Source organism: Brienomyrus brachyistius, unplaced genomic scaffold, assembly GCF_023856365.1.
Source record: "Brienomyrus brachyistius isolate T26 unplaced genomic scaffold, BBRACH_0.4 scaffold686, whole genome shotgun sequence".
Classification (NCBI taxonomy): Eukaryota; Metazoa; Chordata; class Actinopteri; order Osteoglossiformes; family Mormyridae; genus Brienomyrus; species Brienomyrus brachyistius.
This window is the reverse complement of record NW_026042961.1, coordinates 30001-42500: the sequence shown is the minus strand read 5'-3', so window position 1 is coordinate 42500 and position 12500 is coordinate 30001. Positions and strand designations below refer to the sequence as shown.

Here is a 12500-nt window from a genome sequence, read left to right as displayed (position 1 = left end):
GAGAAGCGATGCCCGCAGACTGCGCCCCGCCGGGCTCCGGCATGTGGGACGCCGACGGAGCCGGCGCGGCTGGGTCCTCGCCAGCCTCTCTGGGAGGTGGCGCCCGGCGAGACCACGCACGATCCCAGAGGACCAGAAACGCGCCACTGGGCAGATAGAGCCGGCCGCTAAGCCGGGCACAGTCTTACTTTGATACAGCAGCGGTGCAGCTCTGCTTGCACAGAGCCTCCAAAAATACAGCGAACTCATCGCTATCCCTCTCCACGGAAATCTTTAGTAAAAGGCGAAAGATTTATACGGGATGAAGAGAGACCCGAGTCGATGCAGAGCCGTCGCTCAGCAGGTGGCCGCTAGCCGGGCCTCCGTGACGCCCCCGCTCGGGGTTGAATTCTCGGGGGCGTCGCAGCCACCGGCCTCGGGGTCCCGACTCCTCCCTGTCCTCCTGGCATCTGAAAGATCAGCAATCATGTAAACAGACATGAGAGAAAATTCAAAAGGCAAAGACGACGGCCTGCCTTACCTCAGCACAGCTGCCCACCCCTCAGAGAGCGTACCATGACCGTGCTTTTTATAATTAAATTAAAAAAAAAAAAAAAAAAAGAAAAACGGAGGGAAGCGGGACCGGCGCACGGACAGGGTCCGTCCCTCACGACACCGGCTAATCGCCTGGCAAGCGGCGCAGGCTCTCGGTCTGATAAGCGGAACACCGATCAGCTCTGTCTTTCAACAGCAGGGGGCAGTAGAGGTGCACCGTTCCCAGAAACACTGCAATACCGGGTCGATGCGTGGAGCGGACGGGGCAAGCCCCACTTCCGGCTCCCTGTTCCAAAAATCCGTTTAATATGTGGTCCCCTCCATGGGGGACGTATCAGATATTAAACTGATAAGAACAGATACTACACTTGATCTTAGCCAAAAGGCCGAGAAGCGATGCCCGCAGACTGCGCCCCGCCGGGCTCCGGCATGTGGGACGCCGACGGAGCCGGCGCGGCTGGGTCCTCGCCAGCCTCTCTGGGAGGTGGCGCCCGGCGAGACCACGCACGATCCCAGAGGACCAGAAACGCGCCACTGGGCAGATAGAGCCGGCCGCTAAGCCGGGCACAGTCTTACTTTGATACAGCAGCGGTGCAGCTCTGCTTGCACAGAGCCTCCAAAAATACAGCGAACTCATCGCTATCCCTCTCCACGGAAATCTTTAGTAAAAGGCGAAAGATTTATACGGGATGAAGAGAGACCCGAGTCGATGCAGAGCCGTCGCTCAGCAGGTGGCCGCTAGCCGGGCCTCCGTGACGCCCCCGCTCGGGGTTGAATTCTCGGGGGCGTCGCAGCCACCGGCCTCGGGGCCCCGACTCCTCCCTGTCCTCCTGGCATCTGAAAGATCAGCAATCATGTAAACAGACATGAGAGAAAATTCAAAAGGCAAAGACGACGGCCTGCCTTACCTCAGCACAGCTGCCCACCCCTCAGAGAGCGTACCATGACCGTGCTTTTTATAATTAAATTAAAAAAAAAAAAAAAAAAAAAAAAAAAAAAAGAAAAACGGAGGGAAGCGGGACCGGCGCACGGACAGGGTCCGTCCCTCACGACACCGGCTAATCGCCTGGCAAGCGGCGCAGGCTCTCGGTCTGATAAGCGGAACACCGATCAGCTCTGTCTTTCAACAGCAGGGGGCAGTAGCGGTGCACCGTTCCCAGAAACACTGCAATACCGGGTCGATGCGTGGAGCGGACGGGGCAAGCCCCACTTCCGGCTCCCTGTTCCAAAAATCCGTTTAATATGTGGTCCCCTCCATGGGGGACGTATCAGATATTAAACTGATAAGAACAGATACTACACTTGATCTTAGCCAAAAGGCCGAGAAGCGATGCCCGCAGACTGCGCCCCGCCGGGCTCCGGCATGTGGGACGCCGACGGAGCCGGCGCGGCTGGGTCCTCGCCAGCCTCTCTGGGAGGTGGCGCCCGGCGAGACCACGCACGATCCCAGAGGACCAGAAACGCGCCACTGGGCAGATAGAGCCGGCCGCTAAGCCGGGCACAGTCTTACTTTGATACAGCAGCGGTGCAGCTCTGCTTGCACAGAGCCTCCAAAAATACAGCGAACTCATCGCTATCCCTCTCCACGGAAATCTTTAGTAAAAGGCGAAAGATTTATACGGGATGAAGAGAGACCCGAGTCGATGCAGAGCCGTCGCTCAGCAGGTGGCCGCTAGCCGGGCCTCCGTGACGCCCCCGCTCGGGGTTGAATTCTCGGGGGCGTCGCAGCCACCGGCCTCGGGGCCCCGACTCCTCCCTGTCCTCCTGGCATCTGAAAGATCAGCAATCATGTAAACAGACATGAGAGAAAATTCAAAAGGCAAAGACGACGGCCTGCCTTACCTCAGCACAGCTGCCCACCCCTCAGAGAGCGTACCATGACCGTGCTTTTTATAATTAAATTAAAAAAAAAAAAAAAAAAAAAAAAAAAAAAAGAAAAACGGAGGGAAGCGGGACCGGCGCACGGACAGGGTCCGTCCCTCACGACACCGGCTAATCGCCTGGCAAGCGGCGCAGGCTCTCGGTCTGATAAGCGGAACACCGATCAGCTCTGTCTTTCAACAGCAGGGGGCAGTAGCGGTGCACCGTTCCCAGAAACACTGCAATACCGGGTCGATGCGTGGAGCGGACGGGGCAAGCCCCACTTCCGGCTCCCTGTTCCAAAAATCCGTTTAATATGTGGTCCCCTCCATGGGGGACGTATCAGATATTAAACTGATAAGAACAGATACTACACTTGATCTTAGCCAAAAGGCCGAGAAGCGATGCCCGCAGACTGCGCCCCGCCGGGCTCCGGCATGTGGGACGCCGACGGAGCCGGCGCGGCTGGGTCCTCGCCAGCCTCTCTGGGAGGTGGCGCCCGGCGAGACCACGCACGATCCCAGAGGACCAGAAACGCGCCACTGGGCAGATAGAGCCGGCCGCTAAGCCGGGCACAGTCTTACTTTGATACAGCAGCGGTGCAGCTCTGCTTGCACAGAGCCTCCAAAAATACAGCGAACTCATCGCTATCCCTCTCCACGGAAATCTTTAGTAAAAGGCGAAAGATTTATACGGGATGAAGAGAGACCCGAGTCGATGCAGAGCCGTCGCTCAGCAGGTGGCCGCTAGCCGGGCCTCCGTGACGCCCCCGCTCGGGGTTGAATTCTCGGGGGCGTCGCAGCCACCGGCCTCGGGGCCCCGACTCCTCCCTGTCCTCCTGGCATCTGAAAGATCAGCAATCATGTAAACAGACATGAGAGAAAATTCAAAAGGCAAAGACGACGGCCTGCCTTACCTCAGCACAGCTGCCCACCCCTCAGAGAGCGTACCATGACCGTGCTTTTTATAATTAAATTAAAAAAAAAAAAAAAAAAAAAAAAAAAAAAAAGAAAAACGGAGGGAAGCGGGACCGGCGCACGGACAGGGTCCGTCCCTCACGACACCGGCTAATCGCCTGGCAAGCGGCGCAGGCTCTCGGTCTGATAAGCGGAACACCGATCAGCTCTGTCTTTCAACAGCAGGGGGCAGTAGCGGTGCACCGTTCCCAGAAACACTGCAATACCGGGTCGATGCGTGGAGCGGACGGGGCAAGCCCCACTTCCGGCTCCCTGTTCCAAAAATCCGTTTAATATGTGGTCCCCTCCATGGGGGACGTATCAGATATTAAACTGATAAGAACAGATACTACACTTGATCTTAGCCAAAAGGCCGAGAAGCGATGCCCGCAGACTGCGCCCCGCCGGGCTCCGGCATGTGGGACGCCGACGGAGCCGGCGCGGCTGGGTCCTCGCCAGCCTCTCTGGGAGGTGGCGCCCGGCGAGACCACGCACGATCCCAGAGGACCAGAAACGCGCCACTGGGCAGATAGAGCCGGCCGCTAAGCCGGGCACAGTCTTACTTTGATACAGCAGCGGTGCAGCTCTGCTTGCACAGAGCCTCCAAAAATACAGCGAACTCATCGCTATCCCTCTCCACGGAAATCTTTAGTAAAAGGCGAAAGATTTATACGGGATGAAGAGAGACCCGAGTCGATGCAGAGCCGTCGCTCAGCAGGTGGCCGCTAGCCGGGCCTCCGTGACGCCCCCGCTCGGGGTTGAATTCTCGGGGGCGTCGCAGCCACCGGCCTCGGGGCCCCGACTCCTCCCTGTCCTCCTGGCATCTGAAAGATCAGCAATCATGTAAACAGACATGAGAGAAAATTCAAAAGGCAAAGACGACGGCCTGCCTTACCTCAGCACAGCTGCCCACCCCTCAGAGAGCGTACCATGACCGTGCTTTTTATAATTAAATTAAAAAAAAAAAAAAAAAAAAAAAAAAAAAAAGAAAAACGGAGGGAAGCGGGACCGGCGCACGGACAGGGTCCGTCCCTCACGACACCGGCTAATCGCCTGGCAAGCGGCGCAGGCTCTCGGTCTGATAAGCGGAACACCGATCAGCTCTGTCTTTCAACAGCAGGGGGCAGTAGCGGTGCACCGTTCCCAGAAACACTGCAATACCGGGTCGATGCGTGGAGCGGACGGGGCAAGCCCCACTTCCGGCTCCCTGTTCCAAAAATCCGTTTAATATGTGGTCCCCTCCATGGGGGACGTATCAGATATTAAACTGATAAGAACAGATACTACACTTGATCTTAGCCAAAAGGCCGAGAAGCGATGCCCGCAGACTGCGCCCCCGCCGGGCTCCGGCATGTGGGACGCCGACGGAGCCGGCGCGGCTGGGTCCTCGCCAGCCTCTCTGGGAGGTGGCGCCCGGCGAGACCACGCACGATCCCAGAGGACCAGAAACGCGCCACTGGGCAGATAGAGCCGGCCGCTAAGCCGGGCACAGTCTTACTTTGATACAGCAGCGGTGCAGCTCTGCTTGCACAGAGCCTCCAAAAATACAGCGAACTCATCGCTATCCCTCTCCACGGAAATCTTTAGTAAAAGGCGAAAGATTTATACGGGATGAAGAGAGACCCGAGTCGATGCAGAGCCGTCGCTCAGCAGGTGGCCGCTAGCCGGGCCTCCGTGACGCCCCCGCTCGGGGTTGAATTCTCGGGGGCGTCGCAGCCACCGGCCTCGGGGCCCCGACTCCTCCCTGTCCTCCTGGCATCTGAAAGATCAGCAATCATGTAAACAGACATGAGAGAAAATTCAAAAGGCAAAGACGACGGCCTGCCTTACCTCAGCACAGCTGCCCACCCCTCAGAGAGCGTACCATGACCGTGCTTTTTATAATTAAATTAAAAAAAAAAAAAAAAAAAAAAAAAAAAAAAAGAAAAACGGAGGGAAGCGGGGACCGGCGCACGGACAGGGTCCGTCCCTCACGACACCGGCTAATCGCCTGGCAAGCGGCGCAGGCTCTCGGTCTGATAAGCGGAACACCGATCAGCTCTGTCTTTCAACAGCAGGGGGCAGTAGCGGTGCACCGTTCCCAGAAACACTGCAATACCGGGTCGATGCGTGGAGCGGACGGGGCAAGCCCCACTTCCGGCTCCCTGTTCCAAAAATCCGTTTAATATGTGGTCCCCTCCATGGGGGACGTATCAGATATTAAACTGATAAGAACAGATACTACACTTGATCTTAGCCAAAAGGCCGAGAAGCGATGCCCGCAGACTGCGCCCCGCCGGGCTCCGGCATGTGGGACGCCGACGGAGCCGGCGCGGCTGGGTCCTCGCCAGCCTCTCTGGGAGGTGGCGCCCGGCGAGACCACGCACGATCCCAGAGGACCAGAAACGCGCCACTGGGCAGATAGAGCCGGCCGCTAAGCCGGGCACAGTCTTACTTTGATACAGCAGCGGTGCAGCTCTGCTTGCACAGAGCCTCCAAAAATACAGCGAACTCATCGCTATCCCTCTCCACGGAAATCTTTAGTAAAAGGCGAAAGATTTATACGGGATGAAGAGAGACCCGAGTCGATGCAGAGCCGTCGCTCAGCAGGTGGCCGCTAGCCGGGCCTCCGTGACGCCCCCGCTCGGGGTTGAATTCTCGGGGGCGTCGCAGCCACCGGCCTCGGGGCCCCGACTCCTCCCTGTCCTCCTGGCATCTGAAAGATCAGCAATCATGTAAACAGACATGAGAGAAAATTCAAAAGGCAAAGACGACGGCCTGCCTTACCTCAGCACAGCTGCCCACCCCTCAGAGAGCGTACCATGACCGTGCTTTTTATAATTAAATTAAAAAAAAAAAAAAAAAAAAAAAAAAAAAAGAAAAACGGAGGGAAGCGGGACCGGCGCACGGACAGGGTCCGTCCCTCACGACACCGGCTAATCGCCTGGCAAGCGGCGCAGGCTCTCGGTCTGATAAGCGGAACACCGATCAGCTCTGTCTTTCAACAGCAGGGGGCAGTAGAGGTGCACCGTTCCCAGAAACACTGCAATACCGGGTCGATGCGTGGAGCGGACGGGGCAAGCCCCCACTTCCGGCTCCCTGTTCCAAAAATCCGTTTAATATGTGGTCCCCTCCATGGGGGACGTATCAGATATTAAACTGATAAGAACAGATACTACACTTGATCTTAGCCAAAAGGCCGAGAAGCGATGCCCGCAGACTGCGCCCCCGCCGGGCTCCGGCATGTGGGACGCCGACGGAGCCGGCGCGGCTGGGTCCTCGCCAGCCTCTCTGGGAGGTGGCGCCCGGCGAGACCACGCACGATCCCAGAGGACCAGAAACGCGCCACTGGGCAGATAGAGCCGGCCGCTAAGCCGGGCACAGTCTTACTTTGATACAGCAGCGGTGCAGCTCTGCTTGCACAGAGCCTCCAAAAATACAGCGAACTCATCGCTATCCCTCTCCACGGAAATCTTTAGTAAAAGGCGAAAGATTTATACGGGATGAAGAGAGACCCGAGTCGATGCAGAGCCGTCGCTCAGCAGGTGGCCGCTAGCCGGGCCTCCGTGACGCCCCCGCTCGGGGTTGAATTCTCGGGGGCGTCGCAGCCACCGGCCTCGGGGCCCCGACTCCTCCCTGTCCTCCTGGCATCTGAAAGATCAGCAATCATGTAAACAGACATGAGAGAAAATTCAAAAGGCAAAGACGACGGCCTGCCTTACCTCAGCACAGCTGCCCACCCCTCAGAGAGCGTACCATGACCGTGCTTTTTATAATTAAATAAAAAAAAAAAAAAAAAAAAAAAAAAAAAAAGAAAAACGGAGGGAAGCGGGACCGGCGCACGGACAGGGTCCGTCCCTCACGACACCGGCTAATCGCCTGGCAAGCGGCGCAGGCTCTCGGTCTGATAAGCGGAACACCGATCAGCTCTGTCTTTCAACAGCAGGGGGCAGTAGAGGTGCACCGTTCCCAGAAACACTGCAATACCGGGTCGATGCGTGGAGCGGACGGGGCAAGCCCCACTTCCGGCTCCCTGTTCCAAAAATCCGTTTAATATGTGGTCCCCTCCATGGGGGACGTATCAGATATTAAACTGATAAGAACAGATACTACACTTGATCTTAGCCAAAAGGCCGAGAAGCGATGCCCGCAGACTGCGCCCCGCCGGGCTCCGGCATGCGGGACGCCGACGGAGCCGGCGCGGCTGGGTCCTCGCCAGCCTCTCTGGGAGGTGGCGCCCGGCGAGACCACGCACGATCCCAGAGGACCAGAAACGCGCCACTGGGCAGATAGAGCCGGCCGCTAAGCCGGGCAGTCTTACTTTGATACGGCGGCGGTGCAGCTCTGCTTGCGCAGAGCCTCCAAAAATACAGTGAACTCATCGCTATCCCTCTCCACGGAAATCTTTAGTAAAAGGCGAAAGATTTATACGGGATGAAGAGAGACCCGAGTCGATGCAGAGCCGTCGCTCAGCAGGTGGCCGCTAGCCGGGCCTCCGTGACGCCCCCGCTCGGGGTTGAATTCTCGGGGGCGTCGCAGCCACCGGCCTCGGGGCCCCGACTCCTCCCTGTCCTCCTGGCATCTGAAAGATCAGCAATCATGTAAACGGACATGAGAGAAAATTCAAAAGGCAAAGATGACGGCCTGCCTTACCTCAGCACAGCTGCCCACCCCTCAGAGAGCATATCATGACCGTCCTTTTTTTTTATGATTTAAAAAAAAAAAAATAAAAAAAAAAAAAGAAGAAAAACGGAGGGAAGCGGGACCGGCGCACGGACAGAGTCGGTCCCTCACGACACCAGCTGATCGCCTGGCAAGCGGCGCAGGCTCTCGGTCTGATAAGCGGAACACCGATCAGCTCTGTCTTTTAACAGCAGGGGGCAGTAGAGGTGCACTGTTCCCAGAAACACTGCAATACCGGGTCGATGCGTGGAGCGGACGGGGCAAGCCCCACTTCCGGCTCCCTGTTCCAAAAATCCGTTTAATATGTGGTCCCCTCCATGGGGGACGTATCAGATATTAAACTGATAAGAACAGATACTACACTTGATCTTAGCCAAAAGGCTGAGAAGCGATGCCCGCAGACTGCGCCCCGCCGGGCTCCGGCATGCGGGACGCCGACGGAGCCGGCGCGGCTGGGTCCTCGCCAGCCTCTCTGGGAGGTGGCGCCCGGCGAGACCACGCACGATCCCAGAGGACCAGAAACACGCCACTGGGCAGATAGAGCCGGCCGCTAAGCCGGGCAGTCTTACTTTGATACGGCGGCGGTGCAGCTCTGCTTGCGCAGAGCCTCCAAAAATACAGTGAACTCATCGCTATCCCTCTCCACGGAAATCTTTAGTAAAAGGCGAAAGATTTATACGGGATGAAGAGAGACCCGAGTCGATGCAGAGCCGTCGCTCAGCAGGTGGCCGCTAGCCGGGCCTCCGTGACGCCCCCGCTCGGGGTTGAATTCTCGGGGGCGTCGCAGCCACCGGCCTCGGGGCCCCGACTCCTCCCTGTCCTCCTGGCATCTGAAAGATCAGCAATCATGTAAACGGACATGAGAGAAAATTCAAAAGGCAAAGATGACGGCCTGCCTTACCTCAGCACAGCTGCCCACCCCTCAGAGAGCATATCATGACCGTCTTTTTTTTTTATGATTTAAAAAAAAAAAAATAAGAAGAAAAACGGAGGGAAGCGGGACCGGCGCACGGACAGAGTCGGTCCCTCACGACACCGGCTGATCGCCTGGCAAGCGGCGCAGGCTCTCGGTCTGATAAGCGGAACACCGATCAGCTCTGTCTTTTAACAGCAGGGGGCAGTAGAGGTGCACTGTTCCCAGAAACACTGCAATACCGGGTCGATGCGTGGAGCGGACGGGGCAAGCCCCACTTCCGGCTCCCTGTTCCAAAAATCCGTTTAATATGTGGTCCCCTCCATGGGGGACGTATCAGATATTAAACTGATAAGAACAGATACTACACTTGATCTTAGCCAAAAGGCTGAGAAGCGATGCCCGCAGACTGCGCCCCGCCGGGCTCCGGCATGCGGGACGCCGACGGAGCCGGCGCGGCTGGGTCCTCGCCAGCCTCTCTGGGAGGTGGCGCCCGGCGAGACCACGCACGATCCCAGAGGACCAGAAACACGCCACTGGGCAGATAGAGCCGGCCGCTAAGCCGGGCACAGTCTTACTTTGATACGGCGGCGGTGCAGCTCTGCTTGCGCAGAGCCTCCAAAAATACAGTGAACTCATCGCTATCCCTCTCCACGGAAATCTTTAGTAAAAGGCGAAAGATTTATACGGGATGAAGAGAGACCCGAGTCGATGCAGAGCCGTCGCTCAGCAGGTGGCCGCTAGCCGGGCCTCCGTGACGCCCCCGCTCGGGGTTGAATTCTCGGGGGCGTCGCAGCCACCGGCCTCGGGGCCCCGACTCCTCCCTGTCCTCCTGGCATCTGAAAGATCAGCAATCATGTAAACAATCATGAGAGAAAATTCAAAAGGCAAAGATGACGGCCTGCCTTACCTCAGCACAGCTGCCCACCCCTCAGAGAGCATATCATGACCGTCCTTTTTTTTATGATTTAAAAAAAAAAAAAATAAAAAAAAAAAAAGAAGAAAAACGGAGGGAAGCGGGACCGGCGCACGGACAGAGTCGGTCCCTCACGACACCGGCTGATCGCCTGGCAAGCGGCGCAGGCTCTCGGTCTGATAAGCGGAACACCGATCAGCTCTGTCTTTTAACAGCAGGGGGCAGTAGAGGTGCACTGTTCCCAGAAACACTGCAATACCGGGTCGATGCGTGGAGCGGACGGGGCAAGCCCCACTTCCGGCTCCCTGTTCCAAAAATCCGTTTAATATGTGGTCCCCTCCATGGGGGACGTATCAGATATTAAACTGATAAGAACAGATACTACACTTGATCTTAGCCAAAAGGCTGAGAAGCGATGCCCGCAGACTGCGCCCCGCCGGGCTCCGGCATGCGGGACGCCGACGGAGCCGGCGCGGCTGGGTCCTCGCCAGCCTCTCTGGGAGGTGGCGCCCGGCGAGACCACGCACGATCCCAGAGGACCAGAAACACGCCACTGGGCAGATAGAGCCGGCCGCTAAGCCGGGCACAGTCTTACTTTGATACGGCGGCGGTGCAGCTCTGCTTGCGCAGAGCCTCCAAAAATACAGTGAACTCATCGCTATCCCTCTCCACGGAAATCTTTAGTAAAAGGCGAAAGATTTATACGGGATGAAGAGAGACCCGAGTCGATGCAGAGCCGTCGCTCAGCAGGTGGCCGCTAGCCGGGCCTCCGTGACGCCCCCGCTCGGGGTTGAATTCTCGGGGGCGTCGCAGCCACCGGCCTCGGGGCCCCGACTCCTCCCTGTCCTCCTGGCATCTGAAAGATCAGCAATCATGTAAACAATCATGAGAGAAAATTCAAAAGGCAAAGATGACGGCCTGCCTTACCTCAGCACAGCTGCCCACCCCTCAGAGAGCATATCATGACCGTCCTTTTTTTTATGATTTAAAAAAAAAAAAATAAAAAAAAAAAAAGAAGAAAAACGGAGGGAAGCGGGACCGGCGCACGGACAGAGTCGGTCCCTCACGACACCGGCTGATCGCCTGGCAAGCGGCGCAGGCTCTCGGTCTGATAAGCGGAACACCGATCAGCTCTGTCTTTCAACAGCAGGGGGCAGTAGAGGTGCACCGTTCCCAGAAACACTGCAATACCGGGTCGATGCGTGGAGCGGACGGGGCAAGCCCCACTTCCGGCTCCCTGTTCCAAAAATCCGTTTAATATGTGGTCCCCTCCATGGGGGACGTATCAGATATTAAACTGATAAGAACAGATACTACACTTGATCTTAGCCAAAAGGCCGAGAAGCGATGCCCGCAGACTGCGCCCCGCGGGCTCCGGCATGTGGGACGCCGACGGAGCCGGCGCGGCTGGGTCCTCGCCAGCCTCTCTGGGAGGTGGCGCCCGGCGAGACCACGCACGATCCCAGAGGACCAGAAACGCGCCACTGGGCAGATAGAGCCGGCCGCTAAGCCGGGCACAGTCTTACTTTGATACAGCAGCGGTGCAGCTCTGCTTGCACAGAGCCTCCAAAAATACAGCGAACTCATCGCTATCCCTCTCCACGGAAATCTTTAGTAAAAGGCGAAAGATTTATACGGGATGAAGAGAGACCCGAGTCGATGCAGAGCCGTCGCTCAGCAGGTGGCCGCTAGCCGGGCCTCCGTGACGCCCCCGCTCGGGGTTGAATTCTCGGGGGCGTCGCAGCCACCGGCCTCGGGGCCCCGACTCCTCCCTGTCCTCCTGGCATCTGAAAGATCAGCAATCATGTAAACAGACATGAGAGAAAATTCAAAAGGCAAAGACGACGGCCTGCCTTACCTCAGCACAGCTGCCCACCCCTCAGAGAGCGTACCATGACCGTGCTTTTTATAATTAAATAAAAAAAAAAAAAAAAAAAAAAAAAAAAAAGAAAAACGGAGGGAAGCGGGACCGGCGCACGGACAGGGTCCGTCCCTCACGACACCGGCTAATCGCCTGGCAAGCGGCGCAGGCTCTCGGTCTGATAAGCGGAACACCGATCAGCTCTGTCTTTCAACAGCAGGGGGCAGTAGCGGTGCACCGTTCCCAGAAACACTGCAATACCGGGTCGATGCGTGGAGCGGACGGGGCAAGCCCCACTTCCGGCTCCCTGTTCCAAAAATCCGTTTAATATGTGGTCCCCTCCATGGGGGACGTATCAGATATTAAACTGATAAGAACAGATACTACACTTGATCTTAGCCAAAAGGCCGAGAAGCGATGCCCGCAGACTGCGCCCCGCCGGGCTCCGGCATGTGGGACGCCGACGGAGCCGGCGCGGCTGGGTCCTCGCCAGCCTCTCTGGGAGGTGGCGCCCGGCGAGACCACGCACGATCCCAGAGGACCAGAAACGCGCCACTGGGCAAGATAGAGCCGGCCGCTAAGCCGGGCACAGTCTTACTTTGATACAGCAGCGGTGCAGCTCTGCTTGCACAGAGCCTCCAAAAATACAGCGAACTCATCGCTATCCCTCTCCACGGAAATCTTTAGTAAAAGGCGAAAGATTTATACGGGATGAAGAGAGACCCGAGTCGATGCAGAGCCGTCGCTCAGCAGGTGGCCGCTAGCCGGGCCTCCGTGACGCCCCCGCTCGGGGTTGAA

The 12500-nt window shown here is 57.4% G+C and overlaps 28 non-coding genes across 28 annotated transcripts in view; all 28 read right to left on the bottom strand.

Annotated features, from left to right (window-relative positions):
* The window catches only part of LOC125729610 (U2 spliceosomal RNA), a 192-nt gene extending 182 nt beyond the window's left edge, over positions 1–10 (bottom strand). Inside the window, exon 1 of the small nuclear RNA XR_007390037.1 lies at positions 1–10. This exon is cut by the window's left edge and continues 182 nt beyond it. This is a non-coding gene — a small nuclear RNA (U2 spliceosomal RNA).
* A 197-nt stretch (positions 11–207) lies between these two features.
* LOC125729540 (U5 spliceosomal RNA) lies at positions 208–321 on the bottom strand. Its single transcript, XR_007389968.1, has one exon. It is a non-coding gene; the product is annotated as a U5 spliceosomal RNA (small nuclear RNA).
* A 419-nt stretch (positions 322–740) lies between these two features.
* Positions 741–932, bottom strand: LOC125729582 (U2 spliceosomal RNA). The gene has a single exon (XR_007390010.1). It is a non-coding gene; the product is annotated as a U2 spliceosomal RNA (small nuclear RNA).
* Positions 933–1129: 197 nt separating this feature from the next.
* LOC125729539 (U5 spliceosomal RNA) lies at positions 1130–1243 on the bottom strand. Its single transcript, XR_007389967.1, has one exon. It is a non-coding gene; the product is annotated as a U5 spliceosomal RNA (small nuclear RNA).
* Positions 1244–1674: 431 nt separating this feature from the next.
* On the bottom strand, positions 1675–1866 carry LOC125729609 (U2 spliceosomal RNA). Its single transcript, XR_007390036.1, has one exon. It is a non-coding gene; the product is annotated as a U2 spliceosomal RNA (small nuclear RNA).
* A 197-nt stretch (positions 1867–2063) lies between these two features.
* Positions 2064–2177, bottom strand: LOC125729538 (U5 spliceosomal RNA). Its single transcript, XR_007389966.1, has one exon. It is a non-coding gene; the product is annotated as a U5 spliceosomal RNA (small nuclear RNA).
* Positions 2178–2608: 431 nt separating this feature from the next.
* Positions 2609–2800, bottom strand: LOC125729607 (U2 spliceosomal RNA). Its single transcript, XR_007390035.1, has one exon. It is a non-coding gene; the product is annotated as a U2 spliceosomal RNA (small nuclear RNA).
* Positions 2801–2997: 197 nt separating this feature from the next.
* Positions 2998–3111, bottom strand: LOC125729537 (U5 spliceosomal RNA). Its single transcript, XR_007389965.1, has one exon. It is a non-coding gene; the product is annotated as a U5 spliceosomal RNA (small nuclear RNA).
* Positions 3112–3543: 432 nt separating this feature from the next.
* LOC125729606 (U2 spliceosomal RNA) lies at positions 3544–3735 on the bottom strand. The gene has a single exon (XR_007390034.1). It is a non-coding gene; the product is annotated as a U2 spliceosomal RNA (small nuclear RNA).
* Positions 3736–3932: 197 nt separating this feature from the next.
* Positions 3933–4046, bottom strand: LOC125729535 (U5 spliceosomal RNA). The gene has a single exon (XR_007389962.1). It is a non-coding gene; the product is annotated as a U5 spliceosomal RNA (small nuclear RNA).
* A 431-nt stretch (positions 4047–4477) lies between these two features.
* Positions 4478–4669, bottom strand: LOC125729604 (U2 spliceosomal RNA). The gene has a single exon (XR_007390032.1). It is a non-coding gene; the product is annotated as a U2 spliceosomal RNA (small nuclear RNA).
* Positions 4670–4867: 198 nt separating this feature from the next.
* On the bottom strand, positions 4868–4981 carry LOC125729534 (U5 spliceosomal RNA). The gene has a single exon (XR_007389961.1). It is a non-coding gene; the product is annotated as a U5 spliceosomal RNA (small nuclear RNA).
* A 433-nt stretch (positions 4982–5414) lies between these two features.
* Positions 5415–5606, bottom strand: LOC125729603 (U2 spliceosomal RNA). The gene has a single exon (XR_007390031.1). It is a non-coding gene; the product is annotated as a U2 spliceosomal RNA (small nuclear RNA).
* A 197-nt stretch (positions 5607–5803) lies between these two features.
* LOC125729533 (U5 spliceosomal RNA) lies at positions 5804–5917 on the bottom strand. The gene has a single exon (XR_007389960.1). It is a non-coding gene; the product is annotated as a U5 spliceosomal RNA (small nuclear RNA).
* A 430-nt stretch (positions 5918–6347) lies between these two features.
* LOC125729461 (U2 spliceosomal RNA) lies at positions 6348–6540 on the bottom strand. The gene has a single exon (XR_007389892.1). It is a non-coding gene; the product is annotated as a U2 spliceosomal RNA (small nuclear RNA).
* Positions 6541–6738: 198 nt separating this feature from the next.
* On the bottom strand, positions 6739–6852 carry LOC125729532 (U5 spliceosomal RNA). The gene has a single exon (XR_007389959.1). It is a non-coding gene; the product is annotated as a U5 spliceosomal RNA (small nuclear RNA).
* Positions 6853–7282: 430 nt separating this feature from the next.
* On the bottom strand, positions 7283–7474 carry LOC125729572 (U2 spliceosomal RNA). Its single transcript, XR_007390000.1, has one exon. It is a non-coding gene; the product is annotated as a U2 spliceosomal RNA (small nuclear RNA).
* A 195-nt stretch (positions 7475–7669) lies between these two features.
* On the bottom strand, positions 7670–7783 carry LOC125729512 (U5 spliceosomal RNA). Its single transcript, XR_007389940.1, has one exon. It is a non-coding gene; the product is annotated as a U5 spliceosomal RNA (small nuclear RNA).
* A 430-nt stretch (positions 7784–8213) lies between these two features.
* LOC125729480 (U2 spliceosomal RNA) lies at positions 8214–8405 on the bottom strand. The gene has a single exon (XR_007389909.1). It is a non-coding gene; the product is annotated as a U2 spliceosomal RNA (small nuclear RNA).
* A 195-nt stretch (positions 8406–8600) lies between these two features.
* On the bottom strand, positions 8601–8714 carry LOC125729510 (U5 spliceosomal RNA). Its single transcript, XR_007389938.1, has one exon. It is a non-coding gene; the product is annotated as a U5 spliceosomal RNA (small nuclear RNA).
* Positions 8715–9133: 419 nt separating this feature from the next.
* On the bottom strand, positions 9134–9325 carry LOC125729479 (U2 spliceosomal RNA). Its single transcript, XR_007389908.1, has one exon. It is a non-coding gene; the product is annotated as a U2 spliceosomal RNA (small nuclear RNA).
* A 197-nt stretch (positions 9326–9522) lies between these two features.
* Positions 9523–9636, bottom strand: LOC125729509 (U5 spliceosomal RNA). Its single transcript, XR_007389937.1, has one exon. It is a non-coding gene; the product is annotated as a U5 spliceosomal RNA (small nuclear RNA).
* Positions 9637–10066: 430 nt separating this feature from the next.
* LOC125729478 (U2 spliceosomal RNA) lies at positions 10067–10258 on the bottom strand. The gene has a single exon (XR_007389907.1). It is a non-coding gene; the product is annotated as a U2 spliceosomal RNA (small nuclear RNA).
* A 197-nt stretch (positions 10259–10455) lies between these two features.
* Positions 10456–10569, bottom strand: LOC125729507 (U5 spliceosomal RNA). The gene has a single exon (XR_007389936.1). It is a non-coding gene; the product is annotated as a U5 spliceosomal RNA (small nuclear RNA).
* Positions 10570–10998: 429 nt separating this feature from the next.
* Positions 10999–11190, bottom strand: LOC125729560 (U2 spliceosomal RNA). Its single transcript, XR_007389988.1, has one exon. It is a non-coding gene; the product is annotated as a U2 spliceosomal RNA (small nuclear RNA).
* A 196-nt stretch (positions 11191–11386) lies between these two features.
* Positions 11387–11500, bottom strand: LOC125729529 (U5 spliceosomal RNA). Its single transcript, XR_007389958.1, has one exon. It is a non-coding gene; the product is annotated as a U5 spliceosomal RNA (small nuclear RNA).
* Positions 11501–11929: 429 nt separating this feature from the next.
* LOC125729602 (U2 spliceosomal RNA) lies at positions 11930–12121 on the bottom strand. Its single transcript, XR_007390029.1, has one exon. It is a non-coding gene; the product is annotated as a U2 spliceosomal RNA (small nuclear RNA).
* Positions 12122–12319: 198 nt separating this feature from the next.
* On the bottom strand, positions 12320–12433 carry LOC125729528 (U5 spliceosomal RNA). The gene has a single exon (XR_007389957.1). It is a non-coding gene; the product is annotated as a U5 spliceosomal RNA (small nuclear RNA).
* Positions 12434–12500: the final 67 nt, after the last annotated feature.